The sequence below is a fragment of the Pyxicephalus adspersus genome, chromosome 1 (assembly GCF_032062135.1).
Source record: "Pyxicephalus adspersus chromosome 1, UCB_Pads_2.0, whole genome shotgun sequence".
In the NCBI taxonomy this organism is placed as follows: Eukaryota; Metazoa; Chordata; class Amphibia; order Anura; family Pyxicephalidae; genus Pyxicephalus; species Pyxicephalus adspersus.
This window is the reverse complement of record NC_092858.1, coordinates 164,106,541-164,121,706: the sequence shown is the minus strand read 5'-3', so window position 1 is coordinate 164,121,706 and position 15,166 is coordinate 164,106,541.

Here is a 15,166-nt window from a genome sequence, read left to right as displayed (position 1 = left end):
TCAGTCCAGGTGCTTGGCAGAACTATGAACGCCCCAATTATTATATAGTTTTAAAACCTTCAATTAGTAGTTACAAATGGTAAGGAAATACCCCAGGGTGACTGGGGGAAGGGGTACGAAAATACAATATGGTTCTGAAAATACAAATGTAAATGTAGCATGAAAGTTTGCAGGTCAAAGTGGACATCATATGTAAATAATAAAATATGACATCAGAAAGAGTTACTCAATTATTTCCTGCCCTGTGTAGTAATACTTACAGATGTTGGACTGTTGCCAGATCTTACTGAATGGTGTCTTTATGGACTTTAATATCATTGAACTGATATTACTCAACCACAGAGAATGTAGAAGACCCTTGGGCAAGGAAATAGAGACCCCGACCACCCCCCATTATACTCCAATCATTGTGCTTCATACATGTGCATGTCCTCCTGCCCTGGTGCCATCCTTACACATTCTACCTAGATGGGAACAGGGTGTGCACAGCTAACATACCTTGGCTGATTTGCATGTTAACTTTGACAGAGCCAAGAGGTTAACTTCAAACTAACTTGCTACAAATAGGTATTTCAGACGTGACTGTGACTTCCATTTCAGGGCGCTCTGCCCACTTTTATTCACAAAAATATCAACAAAATTTTTTTTCCCCTCGCAGGGAATCAAAGTCATCTACAGTATGACAAGAACACAATTTTGCTTCCTGGCTCTCTCTGTGGATCCTATAGACCTTTAATTGGCTCACAGGTTTTACATAGCCTTTCTGCCAGAGCCACAACTCTGGGTCCACCTCCCCTGACTCAAAGAAAAGTACTTTTTTTTATTAATGGTCAGTTGGTCTGGAACCAATCTTTGGCCTGGAAAAGGGATGGAGTGCTGGGCCCACCCATTCTACCTGGATCCCAAATAAAATGCCATAATTCTGCAACAATACAATTACTGACAGCCCCATCAAGGCCAATTATTACCTTTTTCCAGTGAAATTAAGGTATGTGATGCTAAATATCCTCTGAACTTGGCATTTTATGTTTCCTTCAAATATATTATATATATATTAAATATATATATATATATATTATATATATACATGTAGTCTCCTGGTTAAGGACATCCGACATACAGACTACTCCTAGATACGAACTGGGCTTTCCTGCTCCCTCCTGTGCAGAATGGAGGCTTGAAGGGAGGTGGGGGCAGTTTGCATGACTTGCAGAAGAAGTCTTTTGCTAAACACAGCTGAGGTTTTGCATGATCTTAGGGCGGTGAGCTCTTTCTGCAACATCTTGTAACTCTTTAATGAACAAGACAAACTCTTCAGTTGTTTCTTTTTGCATATCAAAGCACAGCTTGCGCTAGAAGTTAATTTATCTCTAGGCTACACAAAGTTTTTTTGCTTTGTTTTTGATTAACTCACAGTGAGGATTTTATACAGTAACTGACACCACACTGCCTTATATAATATTATGTTGAGACAAACATCTGTCCTAATTGCATTTACAGTATTTAATCCATGTACCTGTTCCGACTTACATACAAATTCAGCTTAAGAACAAACCTACAGCCCCTATCTCGTATGTAACCCGGGGACAACCTGTATATATATATATATATATATATACATTTATATTTACCTTTTCCAGTGTCAAAATGCCATTCCAGACATTGGAACTACCTCCTCTAGGTACACTAGAAAACAACACCTGAAATGTCAATCCCTCTGGAGCTTTTGTTGCTGTTCCCTCTTCTCTTACATCATTGTAGAATATAGTAGTAATTTTAAAATCCTGTGTAACGTAAAATATAATACTGAGGGCTGCAGGAGACTGGTTTCCCATAAGAATATTTTTCACCATTACCTATAAACTTATGTAAAATAATAGCCACACACTGCATGCAAGACCATTTTTATTATTTACAGTTCAAAATTCAGCCTAAGTGCAATTCTATTTCTCTGTCTGTAAACTTCAAGCCTAAAAAGCTAATACAAAAAGATAGTGCCATGAAAAGACTGGAATACAAACAGACAGTGCTGCTTTGTGCAGACATTCTCCAGGGTCATCACGGATATCCAGGATGCCAGCTCAGAGATAAAACAACCATACAATCATTATTACACAGTATTTATATAGCACCATCATATTATGCAGTGCTGTACAAAGACCATAGTCATGTCACTAAGTGTCCCTCAAAGGAGCTCACAATCTAATGTCCTTACTATAGTCATCAATATAGTGTAAGGTCAATTCTAGGGGGAAGCCAATTAACCTAACTGCATGTTTTTGGGATGTGGGAGGAAACCCACGCAGACATGGGGAGAAACTGCAAACTCCATGCAGGTAGTGCCCTGGCTGGGATTTGAACCTAGGACTGAGCACTGCAAAGGCTGGAGTGCTAACCCCTGAGCCACCATGCTCATAAAACTTTTGGGGTCTGTGCAGTTTTTGGATTTTTTTTCCACAAATGTCCAACACAGATTTGCCTGATTTTCTCTTTGTGATCTGCCACAGTTATATTGTTTTCACAATTGGCGAAAAACAAAAAATGGCCCAGGCCACAAAACTGGATCATAACAATTGATTTTTTAAACTTTTTAAACATTATTTTGTAACACTTCAAGCATGTATTTGTGAAAAATTACTATTTATTATTTTATTAGGACTCAAAAAATAGGACCTCTATGGGCAGATTACATTTTTGGTCCATCTGAAACTTGCCAACCCCAATCCTCAGCTTTGAATTGGGGGCATTGTTGTATAGCCAGCATATTGCAGTCTTTTTACTTCTAATCTATTGCACATTGTGTAGTGTGAAGGATATAAAAACCTCAAGCCTACACAGACCCTTAAAGAGCAGCATTTTTCTTTTATGGCACTGTAAAGTAAATAAACAACCGCTGTAAATAAACAAAAAATTTCAGACACCGCCTGTCTCCTGTGCTGCGGCTGTGGTTGCACAGCTGTTCCTGCAGCCTGCAGAAGGCATTAGGCAGCACCTGTATTATTTCAACTGACAAATGCATGCAGGGTCACAATTGCCATTTGACAGCTGTTGTTTTAAAAACCTAGAGAGAGTAATCATCTGTGGATCATTACGTGACAGGGGAGGAAGGCGGAAAAATGACTTGAAGAAGACCTGTCATAAACTCAACTCAACACTTAAACTTTAATGTCCGCTTACAAAGAAAGGATCTGGACATTTTCTTCTGGGTCTGTTAAATGTCTGATGGCGCCAATTGTATTTTAGCATGAAGGTCTAATTAAGGCAAAAAATTACACAATGACATGTTACAAAACTTTTAACATAAATTTTGTTTCAAAAATCTAACAACGATTTACTCCCAGGACATTTTTGTTGTATGATATATGCATGCCGCCCCTACAGCTCGTACAGTAATTGTAGAAATAAATGATGCTATTATTAACCACCTGGCCGGTAAACCCGACCTTGGTTCGGGGTAAAAAAAATTGCTATTATCGATTAACCCGAACTTTTCTCACTGTTTAAAAATCATCACTTACCTGGTCCCCGCTGTGATGGTCCATTCTGTTCAGCTCGATCTCTAAAAAAAATACTCAGCTTCTCCCCGCAGCTCCTCCGGACACGTCTTCTGTCTTTGTGCGGGCGAAGGCGGGGCGGGAAATTCAAATCGCTTTGCATTGAACTCAATACAAAAAAGCTGTACTGAGTCCAATACAAAGAAATCCTTATATAATATATATATAATTGTATTAGATATATATTATATAAGCTACTGTATATTACATTATACACTATTTGTTTTTTAACTTTTTTTAAAGATTTTTTTTTTATGTTTTATAAAAAAAATTTTATTATTAAATTTATAAAATTTTGGACATATTTTGGTGAGTTATGCGGTAATTTGGTGAATTATAAGTAATTATTGAGTAATTCAGTGAATTGTAGCCTACAATCTAAAATAAATTTCTGATTTTTGTGTCTTTTATTTAATTTTATTTAAAGTAATTTTTTTTTTACATGATTGTGTTTCAAACTTTTTTTATATTCATGATATCTACTAGACCCTTGTTCAGACATATTTCTGTAAGTTACAGGTCTACAATAAAAAAAAAAAAAATTCATGAAAAACAGTGTACCGCTTTTGGTACAGAAATCTAGACATCAGTGTAACGCCCAGGTGGTAAATCATAATAATAATAATAATAAATAAAACAGTATATATATAGTACCAACATATTCCACAGTGTTGTACATTAAATAGCGGTAGCATATGACAGACAGATACAGAAAGTGACACAGGAGGACCCTGCTCTTCATCTAATCAAATCATTAATCTCAAATACAGCTGTTATAAGCGATTATATTTTGTTATTAGCAATTATAACAAAATACCACAGCACACACTTTGGTTTTGGATTAACTTGGACAAATTAAATACAAATTGTTAATATTTTGCCCCTGATGGGGAATGTTTATCTATGATAGCAGGACAAGATTTATGGGAGCAGACAGTTCCTGTGCAGGAAGTCAGACAGTGATAATAACCTTGTAGGGTTAACCTATACTCATTAAAGTGAATAAAGGGTGCATTTAGGTCTAAAGAGGGTTCCTATCACTTCCAGCTCTGATAGAAAAAAGTAACACAAACCCCAATAAACTGCCCAAAAAACATTTTATTTCCTATGGTATGTAGCAAAAAAAAGACAAGCCAACACATTGCAGGGTTCCAAGGGGCTCATTCATCAATGCTGTTTCTGACATCTGACTCGTCCATTTCTAAGACTCAAGCAATAATTATGCATTCAACCAAGTGTTTTAAATCCCATTGGTTGGATACTCGAAACATATTGCATGGTCTTTATTTTACCTGAAAAAAATTACTTTTTCTTTTGCTGTGCTCCTTCTTTGCTAAATTTGCTATGGTTGTCACCTAAAGCCCCGAGGGGAACCTGAAAAGAAAGAAATGTGGGATTTGCTTTCATAGACTTGTTTTCTGAGCTAGGTCATAAAGCAATTTTCCTCATGTAGCAATTTGTGTTAGTTTAGTGCTCCTGATTGTGTACCTTTAGTTTAGTGTACCAGATTGATCACGTCTGGCATTTCTTAAGGTCCTAGAGGTCACTGCTAGAAATTAACTGTCTGGCCATGCCATATTTATAGGAATACCAATACAGTTATTCCACTAAGCAACTGAAACAACAGCCCGAAGGCTGACTCAGTGGATGACACTACATAGATAAATTACTAGATAGGATATTTGTATTACTTGTGTGGTCTCAATGCTTTTGTGGTGCAGATTTATTGCATAGGTGTTTTTGTGCATTGTTGTAAACCTTTTGCATGTTTATTTGATTTTCACTTATAAGTTGGCAAGAAAATGTGTACTTTTTAATAAATCCTACAGACTCTTTAAGTGTAGGATTATTTCCTATCTGGGTAAATAATTTAATGGGCACCATTTTTTCAGGTGCAGATGTCTCCCCAATAATGGAAGTCCTGTTGCAGGCAGTGTTTTCCAATGGTTTGTTTTCTGGCCATCTATTGTTTGAATCCTGGATTGTCACTCACAGGCTTTTGTAGTTGCAAACAATCTTTTATTATAGTTTCCAACGACAAATGGACGAAAGAATAATTAAAGAGCACTGTACATACAGCACCGTTTTGTTCTATGAAGAAAGAAGGTAAAGAAGAACGAGCGATAGGCACACCGATGCATTCTCCTTCCTTCACTTCCAATGTGGTTGTTAATATTTTGTGGCTCATATCGACCGAGAATCATCTCATGTGTGTAATTAACTGTGGGCAGCATGGTGGCTCAGGGCTCAGGTCTCGGGTTCGATTCCCAGCCAGGACATTATCTGCATAGAGTTTGCAGGTTCTCCCCGTGTCTGTGTGGGTTTTCTCCAGTTTCCTCCCACATCCCCCCCCCAAAAAATATGCAGTGAGGTTAATTGGCTTCTCCCTAAAAGTTGACCTTAGTCTACATTAATGACACATGACTATGGTAGGGACATTAGATTGTGAGCTACTTTAACGGACAGTTAGTGACATGACTATGGACTTTGTACAGCACTGTGTAATATGATGTTGCTATATAAATACTGTATAATAATAATAAATACTTAAAATGTATTGGCTTTCTACAAAGACTACACTTTAAAATCAACCTGTTGATATGCTTTTACCAAGAATCTTTAATATAAGTACAGTTATTTATATTCTCACAATCAATACAGGGTTAATATAGAGATGTGTTTCCCAACCAGGGTTCAGTGGAATCCTAGGGTTCCTCCAGAGGTTCATTGAGAAAAAAAATGTCAGGTCAGTACCCACTGACACCAATTAGGCTTTTGACTATTTGTAAGTTTTTTTGAGTTTTTTTTTGAGTTGAGGATATTGGAATTATTGTCAGGGGTTCCCCAACACCTGAAAGTTACTTCCTATGAATCCCCTATGTTAAAAAGTTTGAGAAAGACTGATACAGACCCTTAATAATTTGAAAACCTCCACTCAGCTATTTCTGACAATGTATGTTCTTGCCTTTAGAGACATAATGTGCTAACCCAAACCTTTAATAAAAAGAAGTGATGCAACCGTGCCATGTTTACCGCCATTCTGTCTTCTGCTTTATCCGCACTGACTTGAAACCTCTAGGGCTTGTCACTCATGCTTCATACTTCATTGGAAAAGAACGACAAACTAATCATGTGTGAGCCTAATCCAGGGGGTTTCATCATGAATGAATTTGTAGATGTCAGAATTCCTGAGAAGATGCTGGTATGACATGATCATCATCTATGGAATCTATTCTTAGAAATATTACCCCCCACGGTTTTTAATATAATCTATACTGACAGTAGCCATGTAGTGATGCCAACATGGTTCAGACCCATGGTGGGAACAAGAGTGCCAGCCTGGCTCCTGATGGCTGGAATAATGACAAATTTACAAATGCTGGGACTTAAAGGACCATTGCGTGCAGGTTTGAAAGTGGACGTCTATGAGAGGTACCGAACTACTCACTGCTACCCAACTACTCACTGCTGCCCACTTTCATTCTCCATTGGGCTGCCAAGGGTAGATGCCACATGTAGCCTCTCCTCTGAGGCAGCGGTTCAGACGCATGAGGAAGAGGTAATCATACTGCAACATCTCCACCAGTCAGTGCAAAGCATAAACGTGCGTACAAATTCAAAATTTCTGTTGCTAGAAGCAATCTTTTGTGATCATTCCCAGTGACACTAGAACATAAATGCCCTGAACACCCAGAACTAAGTGCATGGAGTTTGTATGTTTATCTCTGTGTGCATCTGTGTTTCCTCCAGGTACCCCATATCCCACAAACAAGCTAGCAGATTAATTACTTCTTCTGCAAACTTGGCCTTAGACTATGCAATTGACATAAATATGATATCAATAAAATATTATTATTACACAGTATTTATATAGCGCCATCATATTATGCAGCGCTGTACAATGTCCATAGTCATGTCACTAACTGTCCCTCAAAGTATAGATTGCTTCTCTTAAAGCAGAACTGTACACATTGGTAAGTGGCGAGCTTCTGACACAATCAGCACGTAGGAACAGTATCCTTGCTGATTATGGCATAGACACCTGTGTGCAGGTGCCCTGCAACAATGACAGGTCCAGGATTCTATCATCACTGCTTCCTAGGAAGCTGCCATCTTTATGCTGATTCCATGACATATTTCTGGGTGCACAATGGACATTGGATGGCCACTGATCATGTAACTCCTGTGCACGCCCATGAGATGCATTGCCCTGGCTTTTTATGCGGCACCACCACATACAGAGCATACTTTGCATGTCTCCCTTGTCAATACCTCCTGTTTTCAGTTAGGTCCACTTTAAGGAACGGGCAATGGACACAGTACTGCACTGCATGATATGTTGGTGCTATTTAAGTACATAAAACCAATTAAATGTTAGTTACTTGAAACTAGAAAAATTATGAATATAACAGTAAAAATGTTTGTCTTAAAAGAAAGCCTTAATGCTAAAGGCTGTCATTGCTGTCTCCCATTCCTGAAAAAAAGTCTAAAGCTGAAATTACTTTCAGTGCTTAATTGTAGAACTGTTTCAGTATCTCTTTGGGGGGCCCTCTGGAATCTGGGGCCCTGGACTGCTGCCCTTTCTGCACTTATAATAGTCCAACACTGGCCCTCTGCATTCTTTTTCTACAAATGACGAAAAAAACAGCAAAAAGAAAGAGAAATGTGTAGCTGGGAAAATGCCTGCATGGGGAACATTTCTAATTTCTCACTAGTATTACTAATAACACAAAAGAAATATCAGAATGGCAACACTAGGCCGGCTCAGAATATGGCTCATGCTGTGTGCTTTGTTCTGAGAGAGTTCCACCGACAGAGATCCATTATTCACATTTACAATAAAAAGCCTACACTTTGCAGTTCTGCTGGGGAAACCCCGGGACAATCTGAATATAGGAATCCTGTGTCACCGTTCTCTGGGGCCGAGCTGACATGAGAAAGACTATATTTACACCAACCAGTCAGGTATTTATGCAGAATCATGGTAATAATTATTTATAGTGCTATTTATACTAATGGCAGAATTTCTATGTAGAACTCAGAAAGAGAAGATTAGTCATTGGGACATGGTGTTACTTTTGCAATTAAAGAGTCAGTACATCCAAAATTAAAGTCTGATTGAACACTCAAGTAAAACACTGTGAATGTAGGTGGATTCAGTGACCTCTCTGCAGCTGTCAGACTTGCCCATTTCTCAGTAAGAGCTAGTGCCCACCATATTGAGGGTGCCAAGACAGACCAGTGCTGAAGATGAGGATCTGCTTGCTTGGCATGCTATTGAACAATTTTTCCAGTATGTTGGTGACATGTAGACCTCCGTCTGCATGCTTATGGATCGGTGTTATAAGGCCTTGGGTCCATAGACAGAAACCAACACTCAGAGGCAAGATGAATGCTTTAGATGTTGTATCCACACAGAGAGCGACAGTTCTTCCATGAAACCTAATGGTACGGGACTAGTTTACTATAGCTGTGGCTTCTTTACTAATAAAATGACTGTTTAGACTGCGATCACCAGGACAAGAAATAAGAGAAGTAGTTGTCACCAGGACAGAAAGACACAGATAGCACTAAAAGCATTCTTAGACATTCTACATATTCCTTTCTATGAAGAGAGTCCATGTCCTCAGCAGAGAAATTTCACATCACTTGCAGCTTTGATAGAAAGTAGGGAGAAATATCCAATAGATCCAACCAGACAGCAAAACTTGAAAAATGTCCGAAACCCCAGCCGAAAAATGTAAAGGTTTTGATCTTTAATTCATTACTACAATTCTAGGTTCTTTTTTGTTTAGTTTTTATTGTAAATCATGCAATAAATCTTAATCCTGATGTGGTTACAGTTCCTATAGGATATAGTTGGCAACATAGTAAGATATTTTGGTGCAGCAGAGGCAGGGTTGACAGCTTGGAGAGTAATTTAGGAACTCACTGGATTTTCCTGGGAGGATCAACAGTTTTTTTTTTTTGCATTTGCCGTGTTTCTTAAAGCAGAATTAAATTCAATGGGTGAGCTTTTGGCACAGTGTGTACAGCATACTTGCTAATTACGGGATGGACTTTCCATTTTGTAAGTGTCCTACAGCAAACCTGTCACTGCTGCATCCCTCAAAATAGCTATCTTCACAGTGGACTTCATGGTGGATTTCTAGGTCTACAGGTATTTTCTTTAGCCAGTGGACGGCCACAGATGATGCAACCCTGGGATAGCATACTTGTCAATTATAGCTCAAACTTATCTTTTTGTAGGCCCCTGTAGTGATAACAGGTCCAAGAACCTGTCACTGCTCTATCCCCCAAAGCCTCCATCGTCTTTACTGATTCCATGTTTGAGTTTAGGGTTCATGGTGATCCTCTTTGGCAATTGGACATCCATTGATCAAAAGCCACTTGACTTTACACTGCATGGCAAAAAACAAAAATCCACCAGGTGCCATGGAATTATTTTAGAGGGCAAAGGAGCCTTTTCATGTCTTTTCTGCCAAAAACCTCAATCTCCTGGTGCCTTTTTGTTTTTTGGGGGTTAAGGAGACAAGACATGGAAATATGTTTGTATCATAAGGATAAATATGAAGCATTCTTCAAACATTGTATAAGTGTTTGTTGAAGAACATTATCTGCTTGTTGACTCATGTTAAAGGTGGGTTCCATGTCAAGCACCAAATGGGCTTGTGATTCAGTGACAGTTCCTTTCTCAAGCACCTTTTGACATTGCTATTATCTTGCTCATGACCTATCTATTAATACTTTAGGTGTAGCACTTTTTTCCCAGGCCCTTTGTCTGCATGAAAACAGCATTCAGGAAAGTTGTTTTCCCGTTGGTAATTATGGTAGCATGAAAGCAGAAGATCTTAAGCATTATCGAATGGTAACTACACCATACATGATAGAGATGTTTTTTTTTCTGACATAAATGTATAATTTAGATATTATGCCACTTCAAAAGGCATTAGTAGAACTGCACAAACCATTCTGACTACAGGTCCTTCTAATTATAGAATGAGTCACAATGTTAACCATCCCACACAATGAGACTGGATTACGGCTATAAAGCTGAACTGGAGGGGCGCGTGCATTGTTCCGCGGCTCAGAACATTTGGCCTTTCCTGGGCTCTTGCTTCCAATGGGCTACAATACAAACTCCCCCCTGCAGAGCACAGCTCTGCTATCTATAAATGTTCAACATTTCTGCCAGAAAGAGATCTGTAATTTTCAGGATTGCTTATATAACACACTTCAGTTACATAACTTGATAGGTGTAGGCGGGAATCTAGATGTAGTATTGTGTTTGTAGTGGAAGCATGCCAGAAAAGCAAAAGAAAGAAGACTGCAACATGTATTTTTAAAGTGAACCTGTCACTTGATGATGTAGCTGTCTCATGAGCCAGTGATCAAACTAATATAATGTTTTTTTTGTAATAGAGTCTTGTCTGAGCAAATCAACAGTTATTATTGGGACACAAGATCAAGCCTCAGTAGTGCATACCAAAGATGAGACAAGCCACTAATCCTACACTGATGGTGGCTTTGGAACCCAAGATCCACACTTAGGCTGTATGGCAATATCAAGGGAACTAAACAACACTATTTTACAAGGGACACCAAAGGCACTATTCGGATATACACTCCTTGCATAGGTGGCTAGCAGTGGAACCCCTGTATCTCCATATCTATCCATTTAAGATCCTTGATTCAATGTATCAGTGTATTTGTATTTTGGAGCCCCCAATAACATTTACCACAAAAAAAAATGAATTTGCAGATTGCATTGCATTGCATTGCATTGCATTGCATTGCATTGCATGATAATGCAGAATATAGAACTGTAATGGCTAGAAAGCATAGTTGTAAAAAATAAATAATTTTTTAACCCTGTATATGAGTTTTCAAATGAGAACTGTTAAAACCCCTTTCAAGTTTTTATTGTTGACTGTGTTCGTGCTGGAGAGATCTATTTACCTTGGTGACATTTAGATAAACACATAGAAATTCCAAAATGTGAAAACTGTCATTGGTGCAACAGGTGAAAGGAAAGCTTCCAATAGGGGCACATGATCCACTGACATTTGTCAACGAATGGATTTCCCTTATGACCTAGTATACATGTGCAGATTTATCCTTCACTGACCATTGTCTTAAAATTCTACACACACAAGCATAATATTCTGGCCTTCCAATGTTTCTTGTTAAGAAGGAGATCAGAATTCCGAATATATTTATTTTAGTTGTTCGCACACATGATGTGACCTGTGTACTTTGATTGATATATAAAGGGTCAGAATAATTAAAACTCACCAAGACTAGACAGGATAGACTATCAGGAGGAACCCGAGTGATCCAGCAAACTTGGAAAGGATTTCCTGGACCAGATCTATTCAACGTTTGTTGGACCCCCATTATTTCCCCTGAATGGTATACCTTACCTAGCCTAAAGAGTTTTTAAAAGAGGCTAAAAAGGGAACTAAAACTAAAACCAAAAAAAAAACACTTATCCTTCAGGTCCTTCGACGGCGCTGGTCCTTCTCGTGATCTGGTCCTCTGTCGTCCTGGAACTCCTCTTCGTCACAGCAGTGAGGAAGCACTGGGCTCCGCCATCTTCATTGTTCACGTCCTTCTTCTTCGGTCTTCTTGGCATGTCACCCGATCTCGCACTGCACAGGTGTCAGATCGGGTGACGTAGCCCGCTGTAAAGGGGAGAAAAAGAGAGCCGTTCTTACTGCGCTTGTGTGAGATCAGCATCTCTTTCCCTTAATAGAAAAAATGCCCCATGTCCGAGATTAGGGCATGCGCAGAAGGAGCAACCAGAGCCTCCCAGGATCCGTGACATAGGTATACCGGGATGCTCTGTGCTCCCATGCAGTCTTAATTGCCTCGGCAATCAAGATAGAAAGGGGAGGTGTTGTACTTAAAAAAATAAAAAATGAATAACATTTCCCCTTACATATAAAGGTTGCCTACTCTTTTATGTAAAGTGAAAATGTTGAGTTCAGGTATGCTTTAATTGTCCAATTTATACTCATCCAAGTAGAAACCAAAAAAATCAGCTTCTTTTGATTGGTTGGTGATTTCTCTTTCAAATTATTGTCATTTGCAATTGTTTTATTGGAGTGGAGGAGAAAATGAATTTGTGTGTATTAGGTCTTCCTTGTAAGACTTCCCATTACTTGGGATAGGAAGAGTTCATCATCTGCTATGTGCACTTAGAAAACTTGAAATGATACATATAGCTGATTAGGAAGTATCACAAAAGCTCATATTTTTAGTCCTGAGTAATAAAAGAATATTCTAAATTTGTACAAAAACACCATATATCTTGTATATCTCACCGTTCTCCTTACAATTTGAAACAATACTGAATTAAGGAAAAAACAACGTACCCCGCACATTCACAATTGTCCCCGTATTAACATTCCTCTCCTACAGAAAAATCTTTACACCACAGGAAAAAAATAAAGAAATATTAGGATTTGTTGCCCTTTCATCTGTCACTTCTTAGTACATATAGAAATACTTCAATGCCACTTCATACCTCTGATGTAATAAATTACAGGATATGGCACAAACACCAGGAATAAAAGCTGGAAGACAATAGGCAAAGGGGTGTAGAGCCCTCTGAAGTCAGATGAGTAAAGACAAGAGACTGATGGCTCTATATGACCCTTGACATTATAAAAAGGTGAGGAAAGATTCAAAAGCCAGCAGAGAAAGTGTGTGAAACTGAATGCTTGATGTATAGAGATGGACTGGTAAAATAAATACACATTTCACAATAACAATAGTCTGCAAGGATTGATGGTAAATCGGAACAAAGAATCAGGAGAAGTATTATCCTATGAGGGTGTCCACAGACATGATTAGTTTTTCTATTCCACCAATGACAGTTTGTAAAGATCCCCAGGCAATTGATTTTGTGATTTCATTCAGAGACATTGTTTCAGCCTGTTCAACTATGTCAATATATACTCAAAGGAACAAGCAATTGCATGGGTTATGGTTTTGGACAATTGCTAAGGTTACCAAAGTAATGAAGCCAATGGTAGTGTCCTTGGCCAATATGAAATCAATTGGTGAGTTTGTCATTTCATACAGCAAAACTGGAGATAAAATAAAATCATAAACTTCACTCTTCTTTAAAGCCCAAAGCTCTACCTTTTCCAATATGAATCCTCGTTTCTAACCCATTTTACAGTTCCTGTGTAAGGTGCCATTTCAGACCCTCTATTGACAGCATAATTCCGCCGTTGGTTCAAACCCCAGTTCCAACTGTGGGAATCATTTTGCACATGGCTGGTACTTTCCGCTGTGTCTATAAAGGGATAAATTGCTTTCACCAGTGCAGTAGCTTTTCCTCCTCTGGACTTGTTTACCCATGGTTCGGTTTGCCGCTCCTAGGCACACCGCAGCAGTTTGCTATGCGCCTCGGAGTTGCCAACCGCGTGGTTTTCCACTATAAGTATAAAAAAGCCTTATGCCTTTTTTATCATTTGAAATATATTTAAATTGTGTCTTTGACTTTAGCTTAAAGCTAAACTCCAAATAAACAACTAAACTATGTTAGAATGTATATAGGAGAGAGGTTTTACCTGCAAAAGGCTTTTATTTCCGTCTATCTGGCCCAGAGATGTGTACGATGATACACAGCAACGTCAAACTCAACTTTTCTAAACTTCATTTAGGCAATAAAATTAGATTACCTCCCCAGCCCAATTTCCAGATTTGATAGCAACAGATGAGTTTATTGTCTGTATGCATCGTCATATGTGTAAACACTATTGGCTGTACACAGTACTCCTCTTTCTCCCACAATGCTACTGTGCAGGATTATACCAAGCTGAAATCAGTTCTAAGCATTTGCACTAGTTTAATTTAAATTATTTTTTAAACACATGCCAGTATTTTTAGTGTTTTTTTTATCTGCCTAGAGTTTAGCTTTTTTCATTTTATTATTGGATCAAGTGCTACCCCCATGTCTCTATTGACCCTTGGGTGGCCTTCAGCTAAATTTCCACCATACATTTCCCATTTCTAGTAATTAAGCTTAAAGGGCTTTAGACTTTGATCTTTAACCTCTCCTCATTAATGCCTTCAGTGCTTCAGCACGCTAGCCCCATTGCCTGGGCACATGCTCCAGTCCAAATATCTGCTCCCACCAAGTTGACACAAACTGCAGTCCCTTTTCCAAAGGTCAGCCTGCTCATCAGCGAGGAATTAATCATGCAGCAAGGTTGTCAGATAGCCTGAAACAGCATACTTCACATGCCACTGAAACAATAAACCCACTGTGGCATTTTCTTAGGAAACATTAAATCTTTGTGCTGTGTTAGTGAGAAAAATCTCTTTGAACAATACAGATTTTAGGTAGGATAAAAAACTTGAACAAGTCTTTGTGATTGTATCAGAGAATGGGGGAAGTAGAAGTCTCCAGACACCTATAAAAAGGGAAAATGTACCTTATTTAAAAAAATAGTTTGTTATAACTCACATAATTGCTACGTAATTATTCATTTTGGTACTTGGTAGGGTGTAAAGAATGCCACTAGAGATCCATGCTAACCATGAGCTATTGGTTTTCTACATTTTTCCATATGCATGAAAGTTATTACTTACATGTG